The sequence below is a fragment of the Leptonotus elevatus genome, chromosome 11, assembly GCF_054856555.1.
Source record: "Leptonotus elevatus isolate MCC_2025b chromosome 11, RoL_Lele_1.0, whole genome shotgun sequence".
In the NCBI taxonomy this organism is placed as follows: Eukaryota; Metazoa; Chordata; class Actinopteri; order Syngnathiformes; family Syngnathidae; genus Leptonotus; species Leptonotus elevatus.
Window position 1 is genome coordinate 1,456,214 of NC_141249.1, and position 16,741 is coordinate 1,472,954.

At 39.5% G+C, this 16,741-nt stretch overlaps 1 pseudogene; it reads left to right on the forward strand.

Moving 5' to 3' along the window:
• The first annotated feature begins 931 nt into the window (after positions 1-931).
• The window catches only part of LOC147165146 (G patch domain-containing protein 3-like), a 29,660-nt pseudogene continuing 13,850 nt past the window's right edge, over positions 932-16,741 (forward strand).

Here is a 16,741-nt window from a genome sequence, read left to right on the forward strand (position 1 = left end):
AGCCGGTAGGTGCCGGGGGTGATTATGTCATGCGGAGCAAGTGACGTAGTATGTATCGTTTCGTGTAATGAGAGCACAAACAGCCAAATTGTGTTTAACCTTAAGATGGCACCAAACGCACTGTTTTTGCCCCCAAATCAAGCTTTAAACAAACATGTACTAAAATGTAAAAATAATGACCAGGACATGTTGACAACATTTGTAGACACCAGTTTATACAGTTTATCAGCAAAAAAAAGTTCATTAAGTGTTGAGTTATGCTTTAAAAAAATAGCTTTTTGCAACATAGCCCTGGTTGATCTCTTATACTCTGCTGTCACCTGCTGGCCGTTTTTGTAATAACTACCATTGCTTCAAACATTCTCTACAGTTCAGAGGCTGCATCAAAGCCTTATTTATGCTCTAGCATAAAAAAACAAAAAACCTATAAATAGGTCTTTGGGACCATGGCAATATTTAAAATAGAACGTTTTTATACGTTTTTGGGAGCAAATGAGTTAATACAGCTATTTTGCCTTACAGGAAGGACAATTTTACCTAAGGAAAAAAAACATACGTATTAACAGTTGCAACTCTTCTTTATATCCCCCAGGTGTTCATACAACACCAGGCTCTGTGTCGGTTGGAGGGTCTGCACTCTATCAGTGTATCAGAGGGTCTTGCAGCCTGTCAGCGCCTGGGAGCCTGCAGGTTGTTACTGCTGGAGACAAGTCGCTTGGGTATCCTGCAGCGTGTCCGCCTTAATGTTAGTCAAGATGACATTCTCTATGCCCTCAAATCGGACTGAAAAAGGAATACGCTATATTTTAGAGTGTGTGTGTGTGTGTGTGTGTACACAATTTTCAAGGTTGTATTTTCCTCCTGTTTGTCATATTATTCATCCATGCTAGTTTATCTTTTTGATTCTTGCTTATATTAATAAACTTTAAATATGGCTACTGGAGTAGAAATGCTTAGTGTGGATAGCAAAAGCGAAAGTGTAACTGACATATGGGTATATTTTTTTCACTCTAGGCTCGACTCTTAAGCAGAGGGTTCCCAACTTAGCTCGGATGAAACTGCTTTTCCATTACAGGTTCTAGAACAGCCTGGCCTTGCTCTGCCTAGCCTGGCCTATGTTGCTTTTTTACTGCAGCAGGTACAAATCAATAGGGGCGGGATCAGTGAAACTGTGTGAGCCTCCACTGCACACTTGCAGTGACCAGTGTTGTCACAGATTACTTGAAAAAGTAATGTGTGCTGCTTCAACATAAAAATGACAACCGGTTACTTAAATAATACTTATAAAGTGCATAAACTTGAAACAGGAACTTGTTTCTGTTTCTCTGGTTATATACATATAAGTATATATAAATACAGAAATTGGTGTATAACACGTTACACCTGCTGGCTGGTTACAAACTGTAACTATTACATTTACATGTATGCTGTAAGAGGTTAAGAGGGTTTTGTCATCTTTGCTGGACAAAAATGCAAAGTAATGGCAAATGCACCCGTTTGTAGGGGCTCCTCCTGCTTCTTCCATTTTTTGCGTCGTCGTCTCTATTGCAATCTATCCCCAACTAAATTGGCAAGAGGTCCACTAACCCGATCAGCCCAATTGACCGGGGTCCAGACATGAAAAACACCCAACCGCAATAATTTGTACTTTCTGCTTTTTTATTCATTTGTAAACATGTCAATTAATTGACCAAATAATTCAATTTCTTAAATAATTCAATTTATTTTTAGTCTTTTGTTCAAATATTTCGTTCATTAATTTCTTTTTTGTGTAAATATTCAATTGTTAAATCTTTCAAGGAAGAGTCCCCATCTCTAGTTATGAATACAACAATTTTCACATTATTTCCTTTCTCTTTCAGCATTTCCTTTGTGGCCAAATATATGTCCTCTCCTCTGTGTGTTGTCAAAGTTGTGATACCCAAAAAATCCTTAATAAATGTTTTAGTCTCCTCGTGATAGAATCGGACATACATCAAAAGCTGAGGATTGTCACATACATCAGTTGATTGATGATTCATCCGCAGCTAACCCAGTGCACCGCGTACTTTGATGGCGCTGTCAGGGTGCACACATCCTCCGAGAGCAGCGCTGCTCATTGTTGTCGTTGGTCATTCTTCAGTTGCTCGCCTTTCTCTTCAAATAGCCTGTCTGCCATTGCTTCCAAACATTCCGCAACCATTCCGGAGTCAGTAAAAGGATTTTTGTGTTGCGTCCAAAATCCACTGCACGCGTAGTGAGCACTCGTAGGCAGATAAACGGGCCTCGTAGCCCTCGATGCGGGTAAAATGAAAGCATACGCCTCAGTCCATTCACTTTTCAGTGTCTGCTTTTATGACTTTTGACGACGCCATACTTCATCACGTTTGTTGTGAGAATGCGTGTACCCCGAAAAACAAATTGAGAGCTTACAGGACCGCTCAGGCATAGCAGCCCTTGCGCGAAAAAATCGGCTATCAGTAAAACTGAATATATTTCCCGCCCTGTACATATTCTTGGAGGTCCGCATTAAAGGTTCTCTCTGAGAAAATGTGGCATGCAATGTGACGTCACTCCTAAATGCAAGAGAAACATATTCTCCTCGAAATTCTCTTCAAAATAGACAACAAAATTCTGTATTCTACATACATTATGATTTAATATTGTTAAATAGTAACGCACAGCCACTTATAAAAGTAACTTTAATCAGATTACTGGTTTGGAATAATGAACGCATTAGATTGCTCGTTATTGAAAGAAAGTAATCAGATTACAATAACGCGTTACTTGGTAAGTGAGTGACCAAATCTCAGCCATTGGTTTTGTGGCAATTCAAAATATGAAATAATTCCAGTTGCTCATGTTGCAAAATATTGCAAATTATAGGCCATCACATACACAGACGTTTTCACACAGATGAAAAATCTTTACTGGAATTAAGCGAGAAACAACAGCTAGCAGTCTACCCGCCAAGGCTAATAAAACAGTACACTGATATTGTTTTACATTAAGTAACCATATTCACGATTTCATATTATTCCTAACCCTTATTGAAAGCATTTTATTTCGTTGCACATTGTTGCCGTGGCATGCACTATTTGCAAAGGAAAAAAATCCCTCTTAACGAAGCATTCTCAGTTGTATGAATTACCTAGAGGCAAGAAAATTTGGAGGCTTACGTAACAGCCAACGACGTACAAAAATGTCTTTTGGAGCCATATGTTAAACCTAACAGGAAGTCCGCCATCTTGATTTACTTTGGAATTTGTCTCAATTTTTTTGGCCCTTTTATGGAGCCATATTTTAACATAATTTATCTGATCGTCTTCAAACTTGGCGTGTTTAACTTAAGCAATCCCCTTCGCTTCCGACTGTTTTACTGGATATTGACTGCTTTTGCAAGGCCCACAGAATATAGTGTTCTATTGCTGTTAAAAAAAAGATTATGGTCTCTTCTTTCATAAAGGAAAAAAGTATATTTCTATCTGTTTCCGTTTCACAGCCATTAGAATTAGAATATAGCTCAGTTTCGGCATTATTCACAAATCTGCTTAGAACTGTGGGTAAATCAGCTTGTTTTCAACATGGCCCTGGTTGATCTCTTCTACTCTGCTGCCACCGGCTGGCCGTTTTTTTTCAACTACCATTGCTTCAACCGTTTTGTGCAATTGAGAGGTTGTATCAAAGCCTTCTGTATGCGCTAGCATAAAAGATTAAATACAAAACATAAATACGTCTTTGGGACACTTAAAACATTTAAAATTCATATTCATACGTTTTTGGGAGCAAATTAGTTCATGTTAAGATGTTAAAGATGAAAAGTTATCAAAAGCTTTTTAGTTTGTTGCACGCTGTTGCCGTGGTGACTCATTGATGTAAAGAAAAAATATGCTATTTTTGAGGGCCTAATGATGGGCGAAAACTCGTGAAACTTTGCACACACATCAGATCTGTCATGAAAATCTATATTTTATAGATTTCTTGTGTGCAATTTTCAATAAATGGTAAATGGACTGCTTTTAACTACATCACATGGTGCCTAAAGCGCTTTACAAGTGAAGCCTCACATTCACCCATTCACACACCAGTGGTTGGCTGCTCCCATGCAATGTGCTGCCAGGTCCACTGGGAGCAAATCGGGGTTCAGTGTCTTGCTCAAGGACATTTAAACATGGTCACAAGGGCTGAGGATCGAACCCACAACCTTACACATGGGAAACGACCATTCTATCACTGAGACATACCGCGCCAATAAATGGCTCAAAAGAGTCCTCCACAAATCTTTAATAAAACATTCCTGGTTGTACGTTTCACCTACACTTGTGAGAAATGAGAGGCATATCTATCAGCCTAAGACCTACGAAAAGTCAAGCCATATGCTAAACCTAACAGGAAGTTCGCCATTTTGATTTTATTTTGGGAATTGTGCAACATTTTAAGCCTTTTAAATAATGAATACGCATGAAATTATGCCCACACAAGCCATAGCAAAAACATTTCTGTTTTAGAGGGTTCTTGTCACTACCCCAACATGCCAGTACCCCAACGTGGCCAGGGTTGCGAGAGCCCTTTATAGCTGCTCGCAGCTCTAGTTTTTTTTTATTTTTTTCTTTAAAGTTTAATAATAGGATATTAGAAAAAAATTATTTATTAGTACATTAACATAATATATTTGATAGAGAGTAGAACTAGATAAGTTATTGTGCTTCTTCCTACTCCTTTTGAACATGTTAATTATGACTAATTATGGGCCTGCTAAGCGGAGCAAGCAGCAGCGAAGCTGCTGCTTGCGTAGCAAGCAGGCACATATTACTATCCACCCTAGAAAAGCGTTTATTATGGGCCTGCTAAGCGGAGCAAGCAGGCACATATTACTATCCTAGAAAAAAGGGTTTATTGTTGCGTTTATTATGGGCCTGCTAAGCGGAGCAAGCAGCAGCAAAGCTGCTGCTTGCGGAGCAAGCAGGCACATATTACTATCCTAGAAAAGGGGTTTATTTTTTTTATTTTTATATTATCTTCCAGCGACTTTTCCGCAAGAATAGGGGCCGTACCGTAGATCGCACCGCGACAAATAAGGTATCAAACGATGCGGCTCGATTTGACTCGCTGCGCTATTATTTTTATAAGAATTCCCAGTTACTGTTCAGCTCATTGAAATGTTAGTTAAAATCAAATGTGTGTGCGTGAATGTGCATGTTTCTTAAAGGGGCAGTAACATACTGTTTATTATGGTTAACTTCCACATTTCTTGAGCGATTTCAATGGTTGAAAGTTTAAACTGTTCAGCTCATTGAAAATAGTTAGCAGGCCCATTCAAAATTTCCGCGGGAATTTTTCTAGTTATGGGCCTGCTAAGCGGAGCAAGCAGGCACATATTACTATCCACCCTAGAAAAGGGTTTATTATGGGCCTGCTAAGCGGAGCAAGCAGGCACATATTACTATCCTAGAAAAAAGGGTTTAATATTATTATGGGCCTGCTAAGCGGAGCAAGCAGCAGCGAAGCTGCTGCTTGCGGAGCAAGCAGGCACATATTACTATCCACCCTAGAAAAGGGTTTAATATTTTTCTTATTATGGGCCTGCTAAGCGGAGCAAGCAGCAGCGAAGCTGCTGCTTGCGGAGCGAGCAAGCAGGCACATATTACTATCCACCCTAGAAAAGGGTTTAATATTTTTCTTATTATGGGCCTGCTAAGCGGAGCAAGCAGCAGCGAAGCTGCTGCTTGCGGAGCGAGCAAGCAGGCACATATTACTATCCACCCTAGAAAAGTGTATATTATTCTTCTTATTTTTATATCATCTTCCAGCGACTTTTCCGCAAAAATAGGGCCCGAACCGTAGATCGCACCGGGACAAAAGAGGTATCAAACGATGCGGCTCGATCTGACTCGCTGCGCTATTATTTTTATAAGAATTCCCAGTTACCATGGCGACGCTATTCCCAAAAAACTCCCAAATAAAGTCCCATAGGAATGAATGGGAATCCGAAAGAGATCAACTCCAATCAAGCACCTTTTTCAAAGACACGCTGCGCGCGCATATATTAACCGACCGATATGAAAATTAGCTCATTTTGTTGGAATTTTTGTCATCTTTAGCTCAGTGTCAAAAAAAAAATTAAGGAATGAAAGCTCTCCCCCCTGTGCGGGTTCAAAGACAGTGAGCAAAGGGGTGAAAGTCGCCTTTCTTGCATCAGTTAGAGCGTGACTAATTAAGGTCTGAGTGCTGGGAACCAAAAAATATATTTCCAAAAGTTTCACTTCAACTCGTCACCATGGCCACAATCTTTGCTCACTAGACATCAAATTCGCACATTTTGTAGCCACAAGCCTCTGCTTTCTGAAGAACTAAGTTTTATTTGGCTAAGGTGTCATTTAGTACCTTTATTTTCACTTTAAGCGAGGAGAAGTCGCACTATTTTGATCTCTTTTCAATGTAATTTTCGCCGTTTTTCCCTCTTCATTTTCGATCAATCATAAGTTTTCAACCTGCTCTCATTTGGTCATTTTTCATCCGATTAAAAAACTGAGAACATGCTCGCGTTCCCCAAACCCTTGCCGTTCTAACGAGCCATTTCTGGAATCTGCATCTTCAACCGTTAAGTCGCGAGAGGCTTTTGTTTGAGGTGAGCGTAATCCTATACAAATCAATGGAGTGTTGGTGCGTGACGTCTCCTCACAACTTAAAATCAAATGTGTGTGCGTGAATGTGCATGTTTTGTAAAGGGGCAGTGAGATACTGTTAATTATGGTAGATTCCACATTTCTTGACCGATTTCAATGGTTTGAATTTTAAACTGTTCAGCTCATTGAAATGTTACTTAAAATCAAATGTGTGTGCGTGAATGTGCATGTTTCTTAAAGGGGCAGTAACATACTGTTGATTTTGGTTAACTTCCACATTTCTTGACCCATTTCAATGGTTTAAATTTTAAACTGTTCAGCTCATTGAAATGTTGGTTAAAATCAAATGTGTGTGCGTGAATGTGCATATTTCTTAAAGGGACAGTAAGATACTTTATTTGATCTTGATTATGGTTAACTTCCACATTTCTTGACCGATTTCAATGGTTGAAAGTTTAAACTGTTCAGCTCATTGAAAAGAGTTGCAAGAGTTAGCAGGCCCATTCAAAATTTCCGCGGGAATTTTTCTAGTTATGGGCCTGCTAAGCGGAGCAAGCAGCAGCGAAGCTGCTGCTTGCGGAGCAAGCAGGCACATATTACTATCCACCCTAGAAAAGTGTTTAATATTATTATGGGCCTGCTAAGCGGAGCAAGCAGCAGTGAAGCTGCTGCTTGCGGAGCAAGCAGGCACATATTACTATCCACCCTAGAAAAGGGTTTAATATTATTTTTATATTATCTTCCAGCGACTTTTCCGCAAAAATAGGGCCCGAACCGTAGATCGCACCGCGACAAATAAGGTATCAAACGATGCGGCTCGATTTGACTCGCTGCGCTATTATTTTTATAAGAATTCCCAGTTACCATGGCGACACAATTCCCCAAAATGTCCCCCAAAAAGTCCCATAGGAATGAATGGGAATCCGAAAGAGATCAACTCCAATCAAGCACCTTTTTCAAAGACACGCTGCGCGCGCATACGTTGACCGACCGATATGAATTTTAGCTCATTTTGTTGGAATTTTTGTCATCTTTAGCTCAGTGTCAAAAAAAAAATTAAGGAATGAAAGCTCTCCCCCCTGTGAGGGTTCAAAGACAGTGAGCAAAGGGGAAAAGTCGCCTATTTAGAGTGTGACTAATTAAGGCTTCAGTGACGGGAACCAAAAAATCTATTTCCAAAAGTTTCACTTCAACTCGTCACCATGGCCACAATCTTTGCTCACTAGACATCAAATTCGCACATTTTGTAGCCACAAGCCTCTGCTTTCTGAAAAACTAAGTTTTATTTGGCTAAGGTGTCATTTAGTACCTTTATTTTCACTTTAAGCGAGGAGAAGTCGGACTTTGGCGCCTATCTCCTCCATGTTAATTTCGCCGTTTTTTCCCTCATCATTTTCGATCAATCATAAGTTTTCAACCTGCTCTCATTTGGTCATTTTTCATCCGATTAAAAAACTGAGAACATGCTCGCGTTCCCCAAACCCTTGCCGTTCTAACGAGCCATTTCTGGAATCTGCATCTTCAACCGTTAAGTCGCGAGAGGCTTTTGTTTGAGGTGAGCGTAATCCTATACAAATCAATGGAGTGTTGGTGCGTGACATCTCCTCACAACTTAAAATCAAATGTGTGTGCGTGAATGTGCATATTTCTTAAAGGGACAGTAAGATACTTTATTTGATCTTGATTATGGTTAACTTTGACATTTCTTGAGCGATTTCAATGGTTTAAATTTTAAACTGTTCAGTTCATTGAAATGTTAGTTAAAATCAAATGTGTGTGCGTGAATGTGCATGTTTCTTAAAGGGGCACTAACATACTGTTGATTTTGGTTAACTTCCACATTTCTTGAGCGATTTCAATGGTTTAAATTTTAAACTGTTCAGCTCATTGAAATGTTACTTAAAATCAAATGTGTGTGCGTGAATGTGCATGTTTCTTAAAGGGGCAGTAACATACTGTTGATTATGGTTAACTTTTACATTTCTTGAGCGATTTCAATGGTTGAAATTTTAAACTGTTCAGCTCATTGAAATGTTGGTTAAAATCAAATGTGTGTGCGTGAATGTGCATATTTCTTAAAGGGACAGTAAGATACTTTATTTGATCTTGATTATGGTTAACTTTTACATTTCTTGAGCGATTTCAACGGTTGAAATTTTAAACTGCTCATTGAAAAGAGTTGCAAGAGTTAGCAGGCCCATTCAAAATTTCCGCGGGAATTTTTCTAGTTATGGGCCTGCTAAGCGGAGCAAGCAGCAGCGAAGCTGCTGCTTGCGGAGCAAGCAGGCACATATTACTATCCACCCTAGAAAAGGGTTTATTATTTTTTTTCTTTTTTATTCTTCCACCGACTTTTCCGCAAAAATGCGGCCCGAACCGTAGATCGCACCGGGACAAAAGAGGTATCAAACGATGCGGCTCGATCTGACTCGCTGCGCTATTATTTTTATAAGAATTCCCAGTTACCATGGCGACGCTATTCCCAAAAAACTCCCAAAAAAAGTCCCATAGGAATGAATGGGAATCCGAAAGAGATCAACTCCAATCAAGCACCTTTTTCAAAGACACGCTGCGCGCGCATACGTTAACCGACCGATATGAAAATTAGCTCATTTTGTTGGAATTTTTGTCATCTTTAGCTCAGTGTCAAAAAAAATATTAAGGAATGAAAGCTCTTCCCCCTGTGCGGGTTCAAAGACAGTGAGTGTAATCGCCACTCTGATATGCAATTAAGGCTTCAGTGACGGGAACCAAAAAAATCTATTTCCAAAAGTTTCACTTCAACTCGTCACCATGGCCACAATCTTTGCTCACTAGACATCAAATTCACACATTTTGTAGCCACAAGCCTCTGCTTTCTGAAAAACTAAGTTTTATTTGGCTAAGGTGTCAATTAGTACCTTTATTTTCACTTTAAGCGAGGAGAAGTCGGACTTTGGCGCCTATCTCCTCCATGTTAATTTCGCTGTTTTTTCCCTCTTCATTTTCGATCAATCATAAGTTTTCAACCTGCTCTCATTTGGTCATTTTTCATCCGATTAAAAAACTGAGAACATGCTCGCGTTCCCCAAACCCTTGCCGTTCTAACGAGCCATTTCTGGAATCTGCATCTTCAACCGTTAAGTCGCGAGAGGCTTTTGTTTGAGGTGAGCGTAATCCTATACAAATCAATGGAGTGTTGGTGCGTGACGTCTCCTCACAACTTAAAATCAAATGTGTGTGCGTGAATGTGCATGTTTTGTAAAGGGGCAGTGAGATACTGTTAATTATGGTAGATTCCACATTTCTTGACCGATTTCAATGGTTTGAATTTTAAACTGTTCAGCTCATTGAAATGTTACTTAAAATCAAATGTGTGTGCGTGAATGTGCATGTTTCTTAAAGGGGCAGTAATACTTTTAGTTGATTATAACTTCCACATTTCTTGAGCGATTTCAATGGTTGAAATTTTAAACTGTTCAGCTCATTGAAATGTTAGTTAAAATGAAATGTATGTGCGTGAATGTGCATGTTTCTTAAAGGGGCAGTAATACTTTTAGTTGATTATAACTTCCACATTTCTTGAGCGATTTCAACGGTTGAAATTTTAAACTGCTCATTGAAAAGAGTTGCAAGAGTTAGCAGGCCCATTCAAAATTTCCGCGGGAATTTTTCTAGTTATTTTTATATCATCTTCCAGCGACTTTTCCGCAAAAATAGGGCCCGAACCGTAGATCGCACCGGGACAAAAGAGGTATCAAACGATGCGGCTCGATCTGACTCGCTGCGCTATTATTTTTATAAGAATTCCCAGTTACCATGGCGACGCTATTCCCAAAAAACTCCCAAATAAAGTCCCATAGGAATGAATGGGAATCCGAAAGAGATCAACTCCAATCAAGCACCTTTTTCAAAGACACGCTGCGCGCGCATACATTAACCGACCGATATGAAAATTAGCTCATTTTGTTGGAATTTTTGTCATCTTTAGCTCAGTGTCAAAAAAAAAATTAAGGAATGAAAGCTCTCCCCCCTGTGCGGGTTCAAAGACAGTGAGCAAAGGGTGAAAGTCGCCTATTTAGAGTGTGACTAATTAAGGTCTGAGTGCTGGGAACCAAAAAATATATTTCCAAAAGTTTCACTTCAACTCGTCACCATGGCCACAATCTTTGCTCACTAGACATCAAATTCGCACATTTTGTAGCCACAAGCCTCTGCTTTCTGAAGAACTAAGTTTTATTTGGCTAAGGTGTCATTTAGTACCTTTATTTTCACTTTAAGCGAGGAGAAGTCGCACAATTTTGATCTCTTTTCAATGTAATTTTCGCCGTTTTTCCCTCTTCATTTTCGATCAATCATAAGTTTTCAACCTGCTCTCATTTGGTCATTTTTCATCCGATTAAAAATCTGAGAACATGCTCGCGTTCCCCAAACCCTTGCCGTTCTAACGAGCCATTTCTGGAATCTGCATCTCCAACCGTTAAGTCGCGAGAGGCTTTTGTTTGAGGTGAGCGTAATCCTATACAAATCAATGGAGTGTTGGTGCGTGACGTCTCCTCACAACTTAAAATCAAATGTGTGTGCGTGAATGTGCATGTTTTGTAAAGGGGCAGTGAGATACTGTTAATTATGGTAGATTCCACATTTCTTGACCGATTTCAATGGTTTGAATTTTAAACTGTTCAGCTCATTGAAATGTTACTTAAAATCAAATGTGTGTGCGTGAATGTGCATGTTTCTTAAAGGGGCAGTAACATACTGTTGATTTTGGTTAACTTCCACATTTGTTGACCGATTTCAATGGTTGAAAGTTTAAACTGTTCAGCTCATTGAAATGTTACTTAAAATCAAATGTGTGTGCGTGAATGTGCATGTTTCTTAAAGGGGCAGTAACATACTGTTGATTATGGTTAACTTTTACATTTCTTGAGCGATTTCAATGGTTGAAATTTTAAACTGTTTAGCTCATTGAAATGTTGGTTAAAATCAAATGTGTGTGCGTGAATGTGCATGTTTCTTAAAGGGGCAGTAATACTTTTAGTAGATTATGGTTAACTTCCACATTTCTTGAGCGATTTCAATGGTTGAAAGTTTAAACTGTTCAGCTCATTGAAAAGAGTTAGCAGGCCCATTCAAAATTTCCGCGGGAATTTTTCTAGTTTTTATATCATCTTCCAGCGACTTTTCCGCAAAAATAGGGCCCGAACCGTAGATCGCACCGGGACAAAAGAGGTATCAAACGATGCGGCTCGATCTGACTCGGTGCGGCATTATTTTTCTAAGAATTCCCAGTTACCATGGCGACGCTATTCCCAAAAAACTCCCAAATAAAGTCCCATAGGAATGAATGGGAATCCGAAAGAGATCAACTCCAATCAAGCACCTTTTTCAAAGACACGCTGCGCGCGCATACATTAACCGACCGATATGAAAATTAGCTCATTTTGTTGGAATTTTTGTCATCTTTAGCTCAGTGTCAAAAAAAAAATTAAGGAATGAAAGCTCTCCCCCCTGTGCGGGTTCAAAGACAGTGAGCAAAGGGGTGAAAGTCGCCTTTCTTGCATCAGTTAGAGCGTGACTAATTAAGGTCTGAGTGGTGGGAACCAAAAAATATATTTCCAAAAGTTTCACTTCAACTCGTCACCATGGCCACAATCTTTGCTCACTAGACATCAAATTCGCACATTTTGTAGCCACAAGCCTCTGCTTTCTGACAAACTAAGTTTTATTTGGCTAAGGTGTCATTTAGTACCTTTATTTTCACTTTAAGCGAGGAGAAGTCGCACTATTTTGATCTCTTTTCAATGTAATTTTCGCCGTTTTTCCCTCTTCATTTTCGATCAATCATAAGTTTTCAACCTGCTCTCATTTGGTCATTTTTCATCCGATTAAAAAACTGAGAACATGCTCGCGTTCCCCAAACCCTTGCCGTTCTAACGAGCCATTTCTGGAATCTGCATCTTCAACCGTTAAGTCGCGAGAGGCTTTTGTTTGAGGTGAGCGTAATCCTATACAAATCAATGGAGTGTTGGTGCGTGACGTCTCCTCACAACTTAAAATCAAATGTGTGTGCGTGAATGTGCATGTTTTGTAAAGGGGCAGTGAGATACTGTTAATTATGGTAGATTCCACATTTCTTGACCGATTTCAATGGTTTGAATTTTAAACTGTTCAGCTCATTGAAATGTTACTTAAAATCAAATGTGTGTGCGTGAATGTGCATGTTTCTTAAAGGGGCAGTAACATATTGTTGATTATGGTTAACTTTTACATTTCTTGAGCGATTTCAATGGTTTAAATTTTAAACTGTTCAGCTCATTGAAATGTTGGTTAAAATCAAATGTGTGTGCGTGAATGTGCATATTTCTTAAAGGGACAGTAAGATACTTTATTTGATCTTGATTATGGTTAACTTGCACATTTCTTGAGCGATTTCAATGGTTGAATTTTTAAACTGTTCAGCTCATTGAAATGTTAGTTAAAATCAAATGTATGTGCGTGAATGTGCATGTTTCTTAAAGGGGCAGTAACATACTGTTGATTTTGGTTAACTTGCACATTTCTTGACCGATTTCAATGGTTGAAAGTTTAAACTGTTCAGCTCATTGAAAAGAGTTAGCAGGCCCATTCAAAATTTCCGCGGGAATTTTTCTAGTTATGGGCCTGCTAAGCGGAGCAAGCAGCAGCGAAGCTGCTGCTTGCGGAGCAAGCAGGCACATATTACTATCCACCCTAGAAAAGTGTATATTATTATGGGCCTGCTAAGCGGAGCAAGCAGCAGCGAAGCTGCTGCTTGCGGAGCAAGCAGGCACATATTACTATCCTAGAAAAGGGGTTTATTATTTTTCAACTTATTATATTATCTTCCACGGGTTTTTCCGCAAGAATGCGGCCCGTACCGTACATCGCACCGGGACAAATGAGGTATCAAACGATGCGGCTCGATCTGACTCGCTGCGGCATTATTTTTATAAGAATTCCCAGTTACCATGGCGATGCTATTCCCAAAAAACTCCCAAATAAAAGTCCCATAGGAATGAATGTGAAAAGGAAAGACATCAACTCCAATTCAAGCACCTTTTTCAAAGACACGCTGCGCGCGCATACGTTAACCGATTGATATGAATTTTAGCTCATTTTGTTGGAATTTTTCCCATCTTTAGCTCAGTGTCAAAAAAAATATTAAGGAATGAAAGCTCTTCCCCCTGTGCGGGTTCAAAGACAGTGAGTGTAATCGCCACTCTGATATGCAATTAAGGCTTCAGTGACGGGAACCAAAAAATCTTATTTCCAAAAGTTTCACTTCAACTCGTCACCATGGCCACAATCTTTGCTCACTAGACATCAAATTCGCACATTTTGTAGCCACAAGCCTCTGCTTTCTGAAAAACTAAGTTTTATTTGGCTAAGGTGTCATTTAGTACCTTTATTTTCACTTTAAGCGAGGAGAAGTCGGACTTTGGCGCCTATCTCCTCCATGTAAATTTCGCCGTTTTTTCCCTCTTCATTTTCGATCAATCATAAGTTTTCAACCTGCTCTCATTTGGTCATTTTTCATCCGATTAAAAAACTGAGAACATGCTCGCGTTCCCCAAACCCTTGCCGTTCTAACGAGCCATTTCTGGAATCTGCATCTTCAACCGTTAAGTCGCGAGAGGCTTTTGTTTGAGGTGAGCGTAATCCTATACAAATCAATGGAGTGTTGGTGCGTGACGTCTCCTCACAACTTAAAATCAAATGTGTGTGCGTGAATGTGCATGTTTTGTAAAGGGGCAGTGAGATACTGTTAATTATGGTAGATTCCACATTTCTTGACCGATTTCAATGGTTTGAATTTTAAACTGTTCAGCTCATTGAAATGTTAGTTAAAATCAAATGTGTGTGAGTGAATGTGCATGTTTCTTAAAGGGGCAGTAACATACTGTTGATTTTGGTTAACTTTTACATTTCTTGAGCGATTTCAATGGTTTAAATTTTAAACTGTTCAGCTCATTGAAATGTTGGTTAAAATCAAATGTGTGTGTGTGAATGTGCATATTTCTTAAAGGGACAGTAAGATACTTTATTTGATCTTGATTATGGTTAACTTCCACATTTCTTGAGCGATTTCAACGGTTGAAATTTTAAACTGCTCATTGAAAATAGTTGCAAGAGTTAGCAGGCCCATTCAAAATTTCCGCGGGAATTTTTCTAGTTATGGGCCTGCTAAGCGGAGCAAGCAGCAGCGAAGCTGCTGCTTGCGGAGCAAGCAGGCACATATTACTATCCACCCTAGAAAAGGGTTTATCGGGAATTTTTCTAGTTTTTATTATTTTTTTTATATTTTATTCCACGATTTTTCCGCAAAAATGCGGCCCGTACCGTAGATCGCACCGGCACGAATGAGGTATCAAACGATGCGGCTCGATCTGACTCGGTGCGGCATTATTTTTCTAAGAATTCCCAGTTACCATGGCGACGCTATTCCCAAAAAACTCCCAAATAAAGTCCCATAGGAATGAATGGGAATCCGAAAGAGATCAACTCCAATCAAGCACCTTTTTCAAAGACACGCTGCGCGCGCATACGTTAACCGACCGATATGAAAATTAGCTCATTTTGTTGGAATTTTTGTCATCTTTAGCTCAGTGTCAAAAAAAATTTTAAGGAATGAAAGCTCTCCCCCCTGTGAGGGTTCAAAGACAGTGAGCAAAGTGGAAAAGTCGCCTATTTAGAGTGTGACTAATTAAGGCTTCAGTGACGGGAACCAAAAAATCTATTTCCAAAAGTTTCACTTCAACTCGTCACCATGGCCACAATCTTTGCTCACTAGACCTCAAATTCGCACATTTTGTAGCCACAAGCCTCTGCTTTCTGAAGAACTAAGTTTTATTTGGCTACGGTGTCATTTAGTACCTTTATTTTCACTTTAAGCGAGGAGAAGTCGGACTTTGACGCCTATCTCCTCCATGTTAATTTCGCCGTTTTTTCCCTCTTCATTTTCGATCAATCATAAGTTTTCAACCTGCTCTCATTTGGTCATTTTTCATCCGATTAAAAAACTGAGAACATGCTCGCGTTCCCCAAACCCTTGCCGTTCTAACGAGCCATTTCTGGAATCTGCATCTTCAACCGTTAAGTCGCGAGAGGCTTTTGTTTGAGGTGAGCGTAATCCTATACAAATCAATGGAGTGTTGGTGCGTGACGTCTCCTCACAACTTCAAATCAAATGTGTGTGCGTGAATGTGCATGTTTTGTAAAGGGGCAGTGAGATACTGTTAATTATGGTAGATTCCACATTTCTTGACCGATTTCAATGGTTTGAATTTTAAACTGTTCAGCTCATTGAAATGTTACTTAAAATCAAATGTGTGTGCGTGAATGTGCATGTTTCTTAAAGGGGCAGTAACATATTGTTGATTATGGTTAACTTTTACATTTCTTGAGCGATTTCAATGGTTTGAATTTTAAACTGTTCAGCTCATTGAAATGTTGGTTAAAATCAAATGTGTGTGCGTGAATGTGCATATTTCTTAAAGGGACAGTAAGATACTTTATTTGATCTTGATTATGGTTAACTTGCACATTTCTTGAGCGATTTCAATGGTTGAAATTTTAAACTGTTCAGCTCATTGAAATGTTAGTTAAAATCAAATGTGTGTGCGTGAATGTGCATGTTTCTTAAAGGGGCAGTAACATACTGTTGATTTTGGTTAACTTGCACATTTCTTGACCGATTTCAATGGTTGAAATTTTAAACTGTTCAGCTCATTGAAAAGAGTTAGCAGGCCCATTCAAAATTTCCGCGGGAATTTTTCTAGTTATGGGCCTGCTAAGCGGAGCAAGCAGCAGCGAAGCTGCTGCTTGCGGAGCAAGCAGGCACATATTACTATCCTAGAAAAAGGGTTTATTATGGGCCTGCTAAGCGGAGCAAGCAGCAGCGAAGCTGCTGCTTGCGGAGCAAGCAGGCACATATTACTATCCACCCTAGAAAAGGGTTTATTATTTTTCTTCCATATATTATCTTCCACCGACTTTTCCGCAAAAATGCGGCCCGAACCGTACATCGCACCGGGACAAATGAGGTATCAAACGATGCGGCTCGCTCTGACTCGCTGCGCTATTATTTTTCTAAGAATTCCCAGTTACCATGGCGACGCTATTCCCAAAAAACTCCC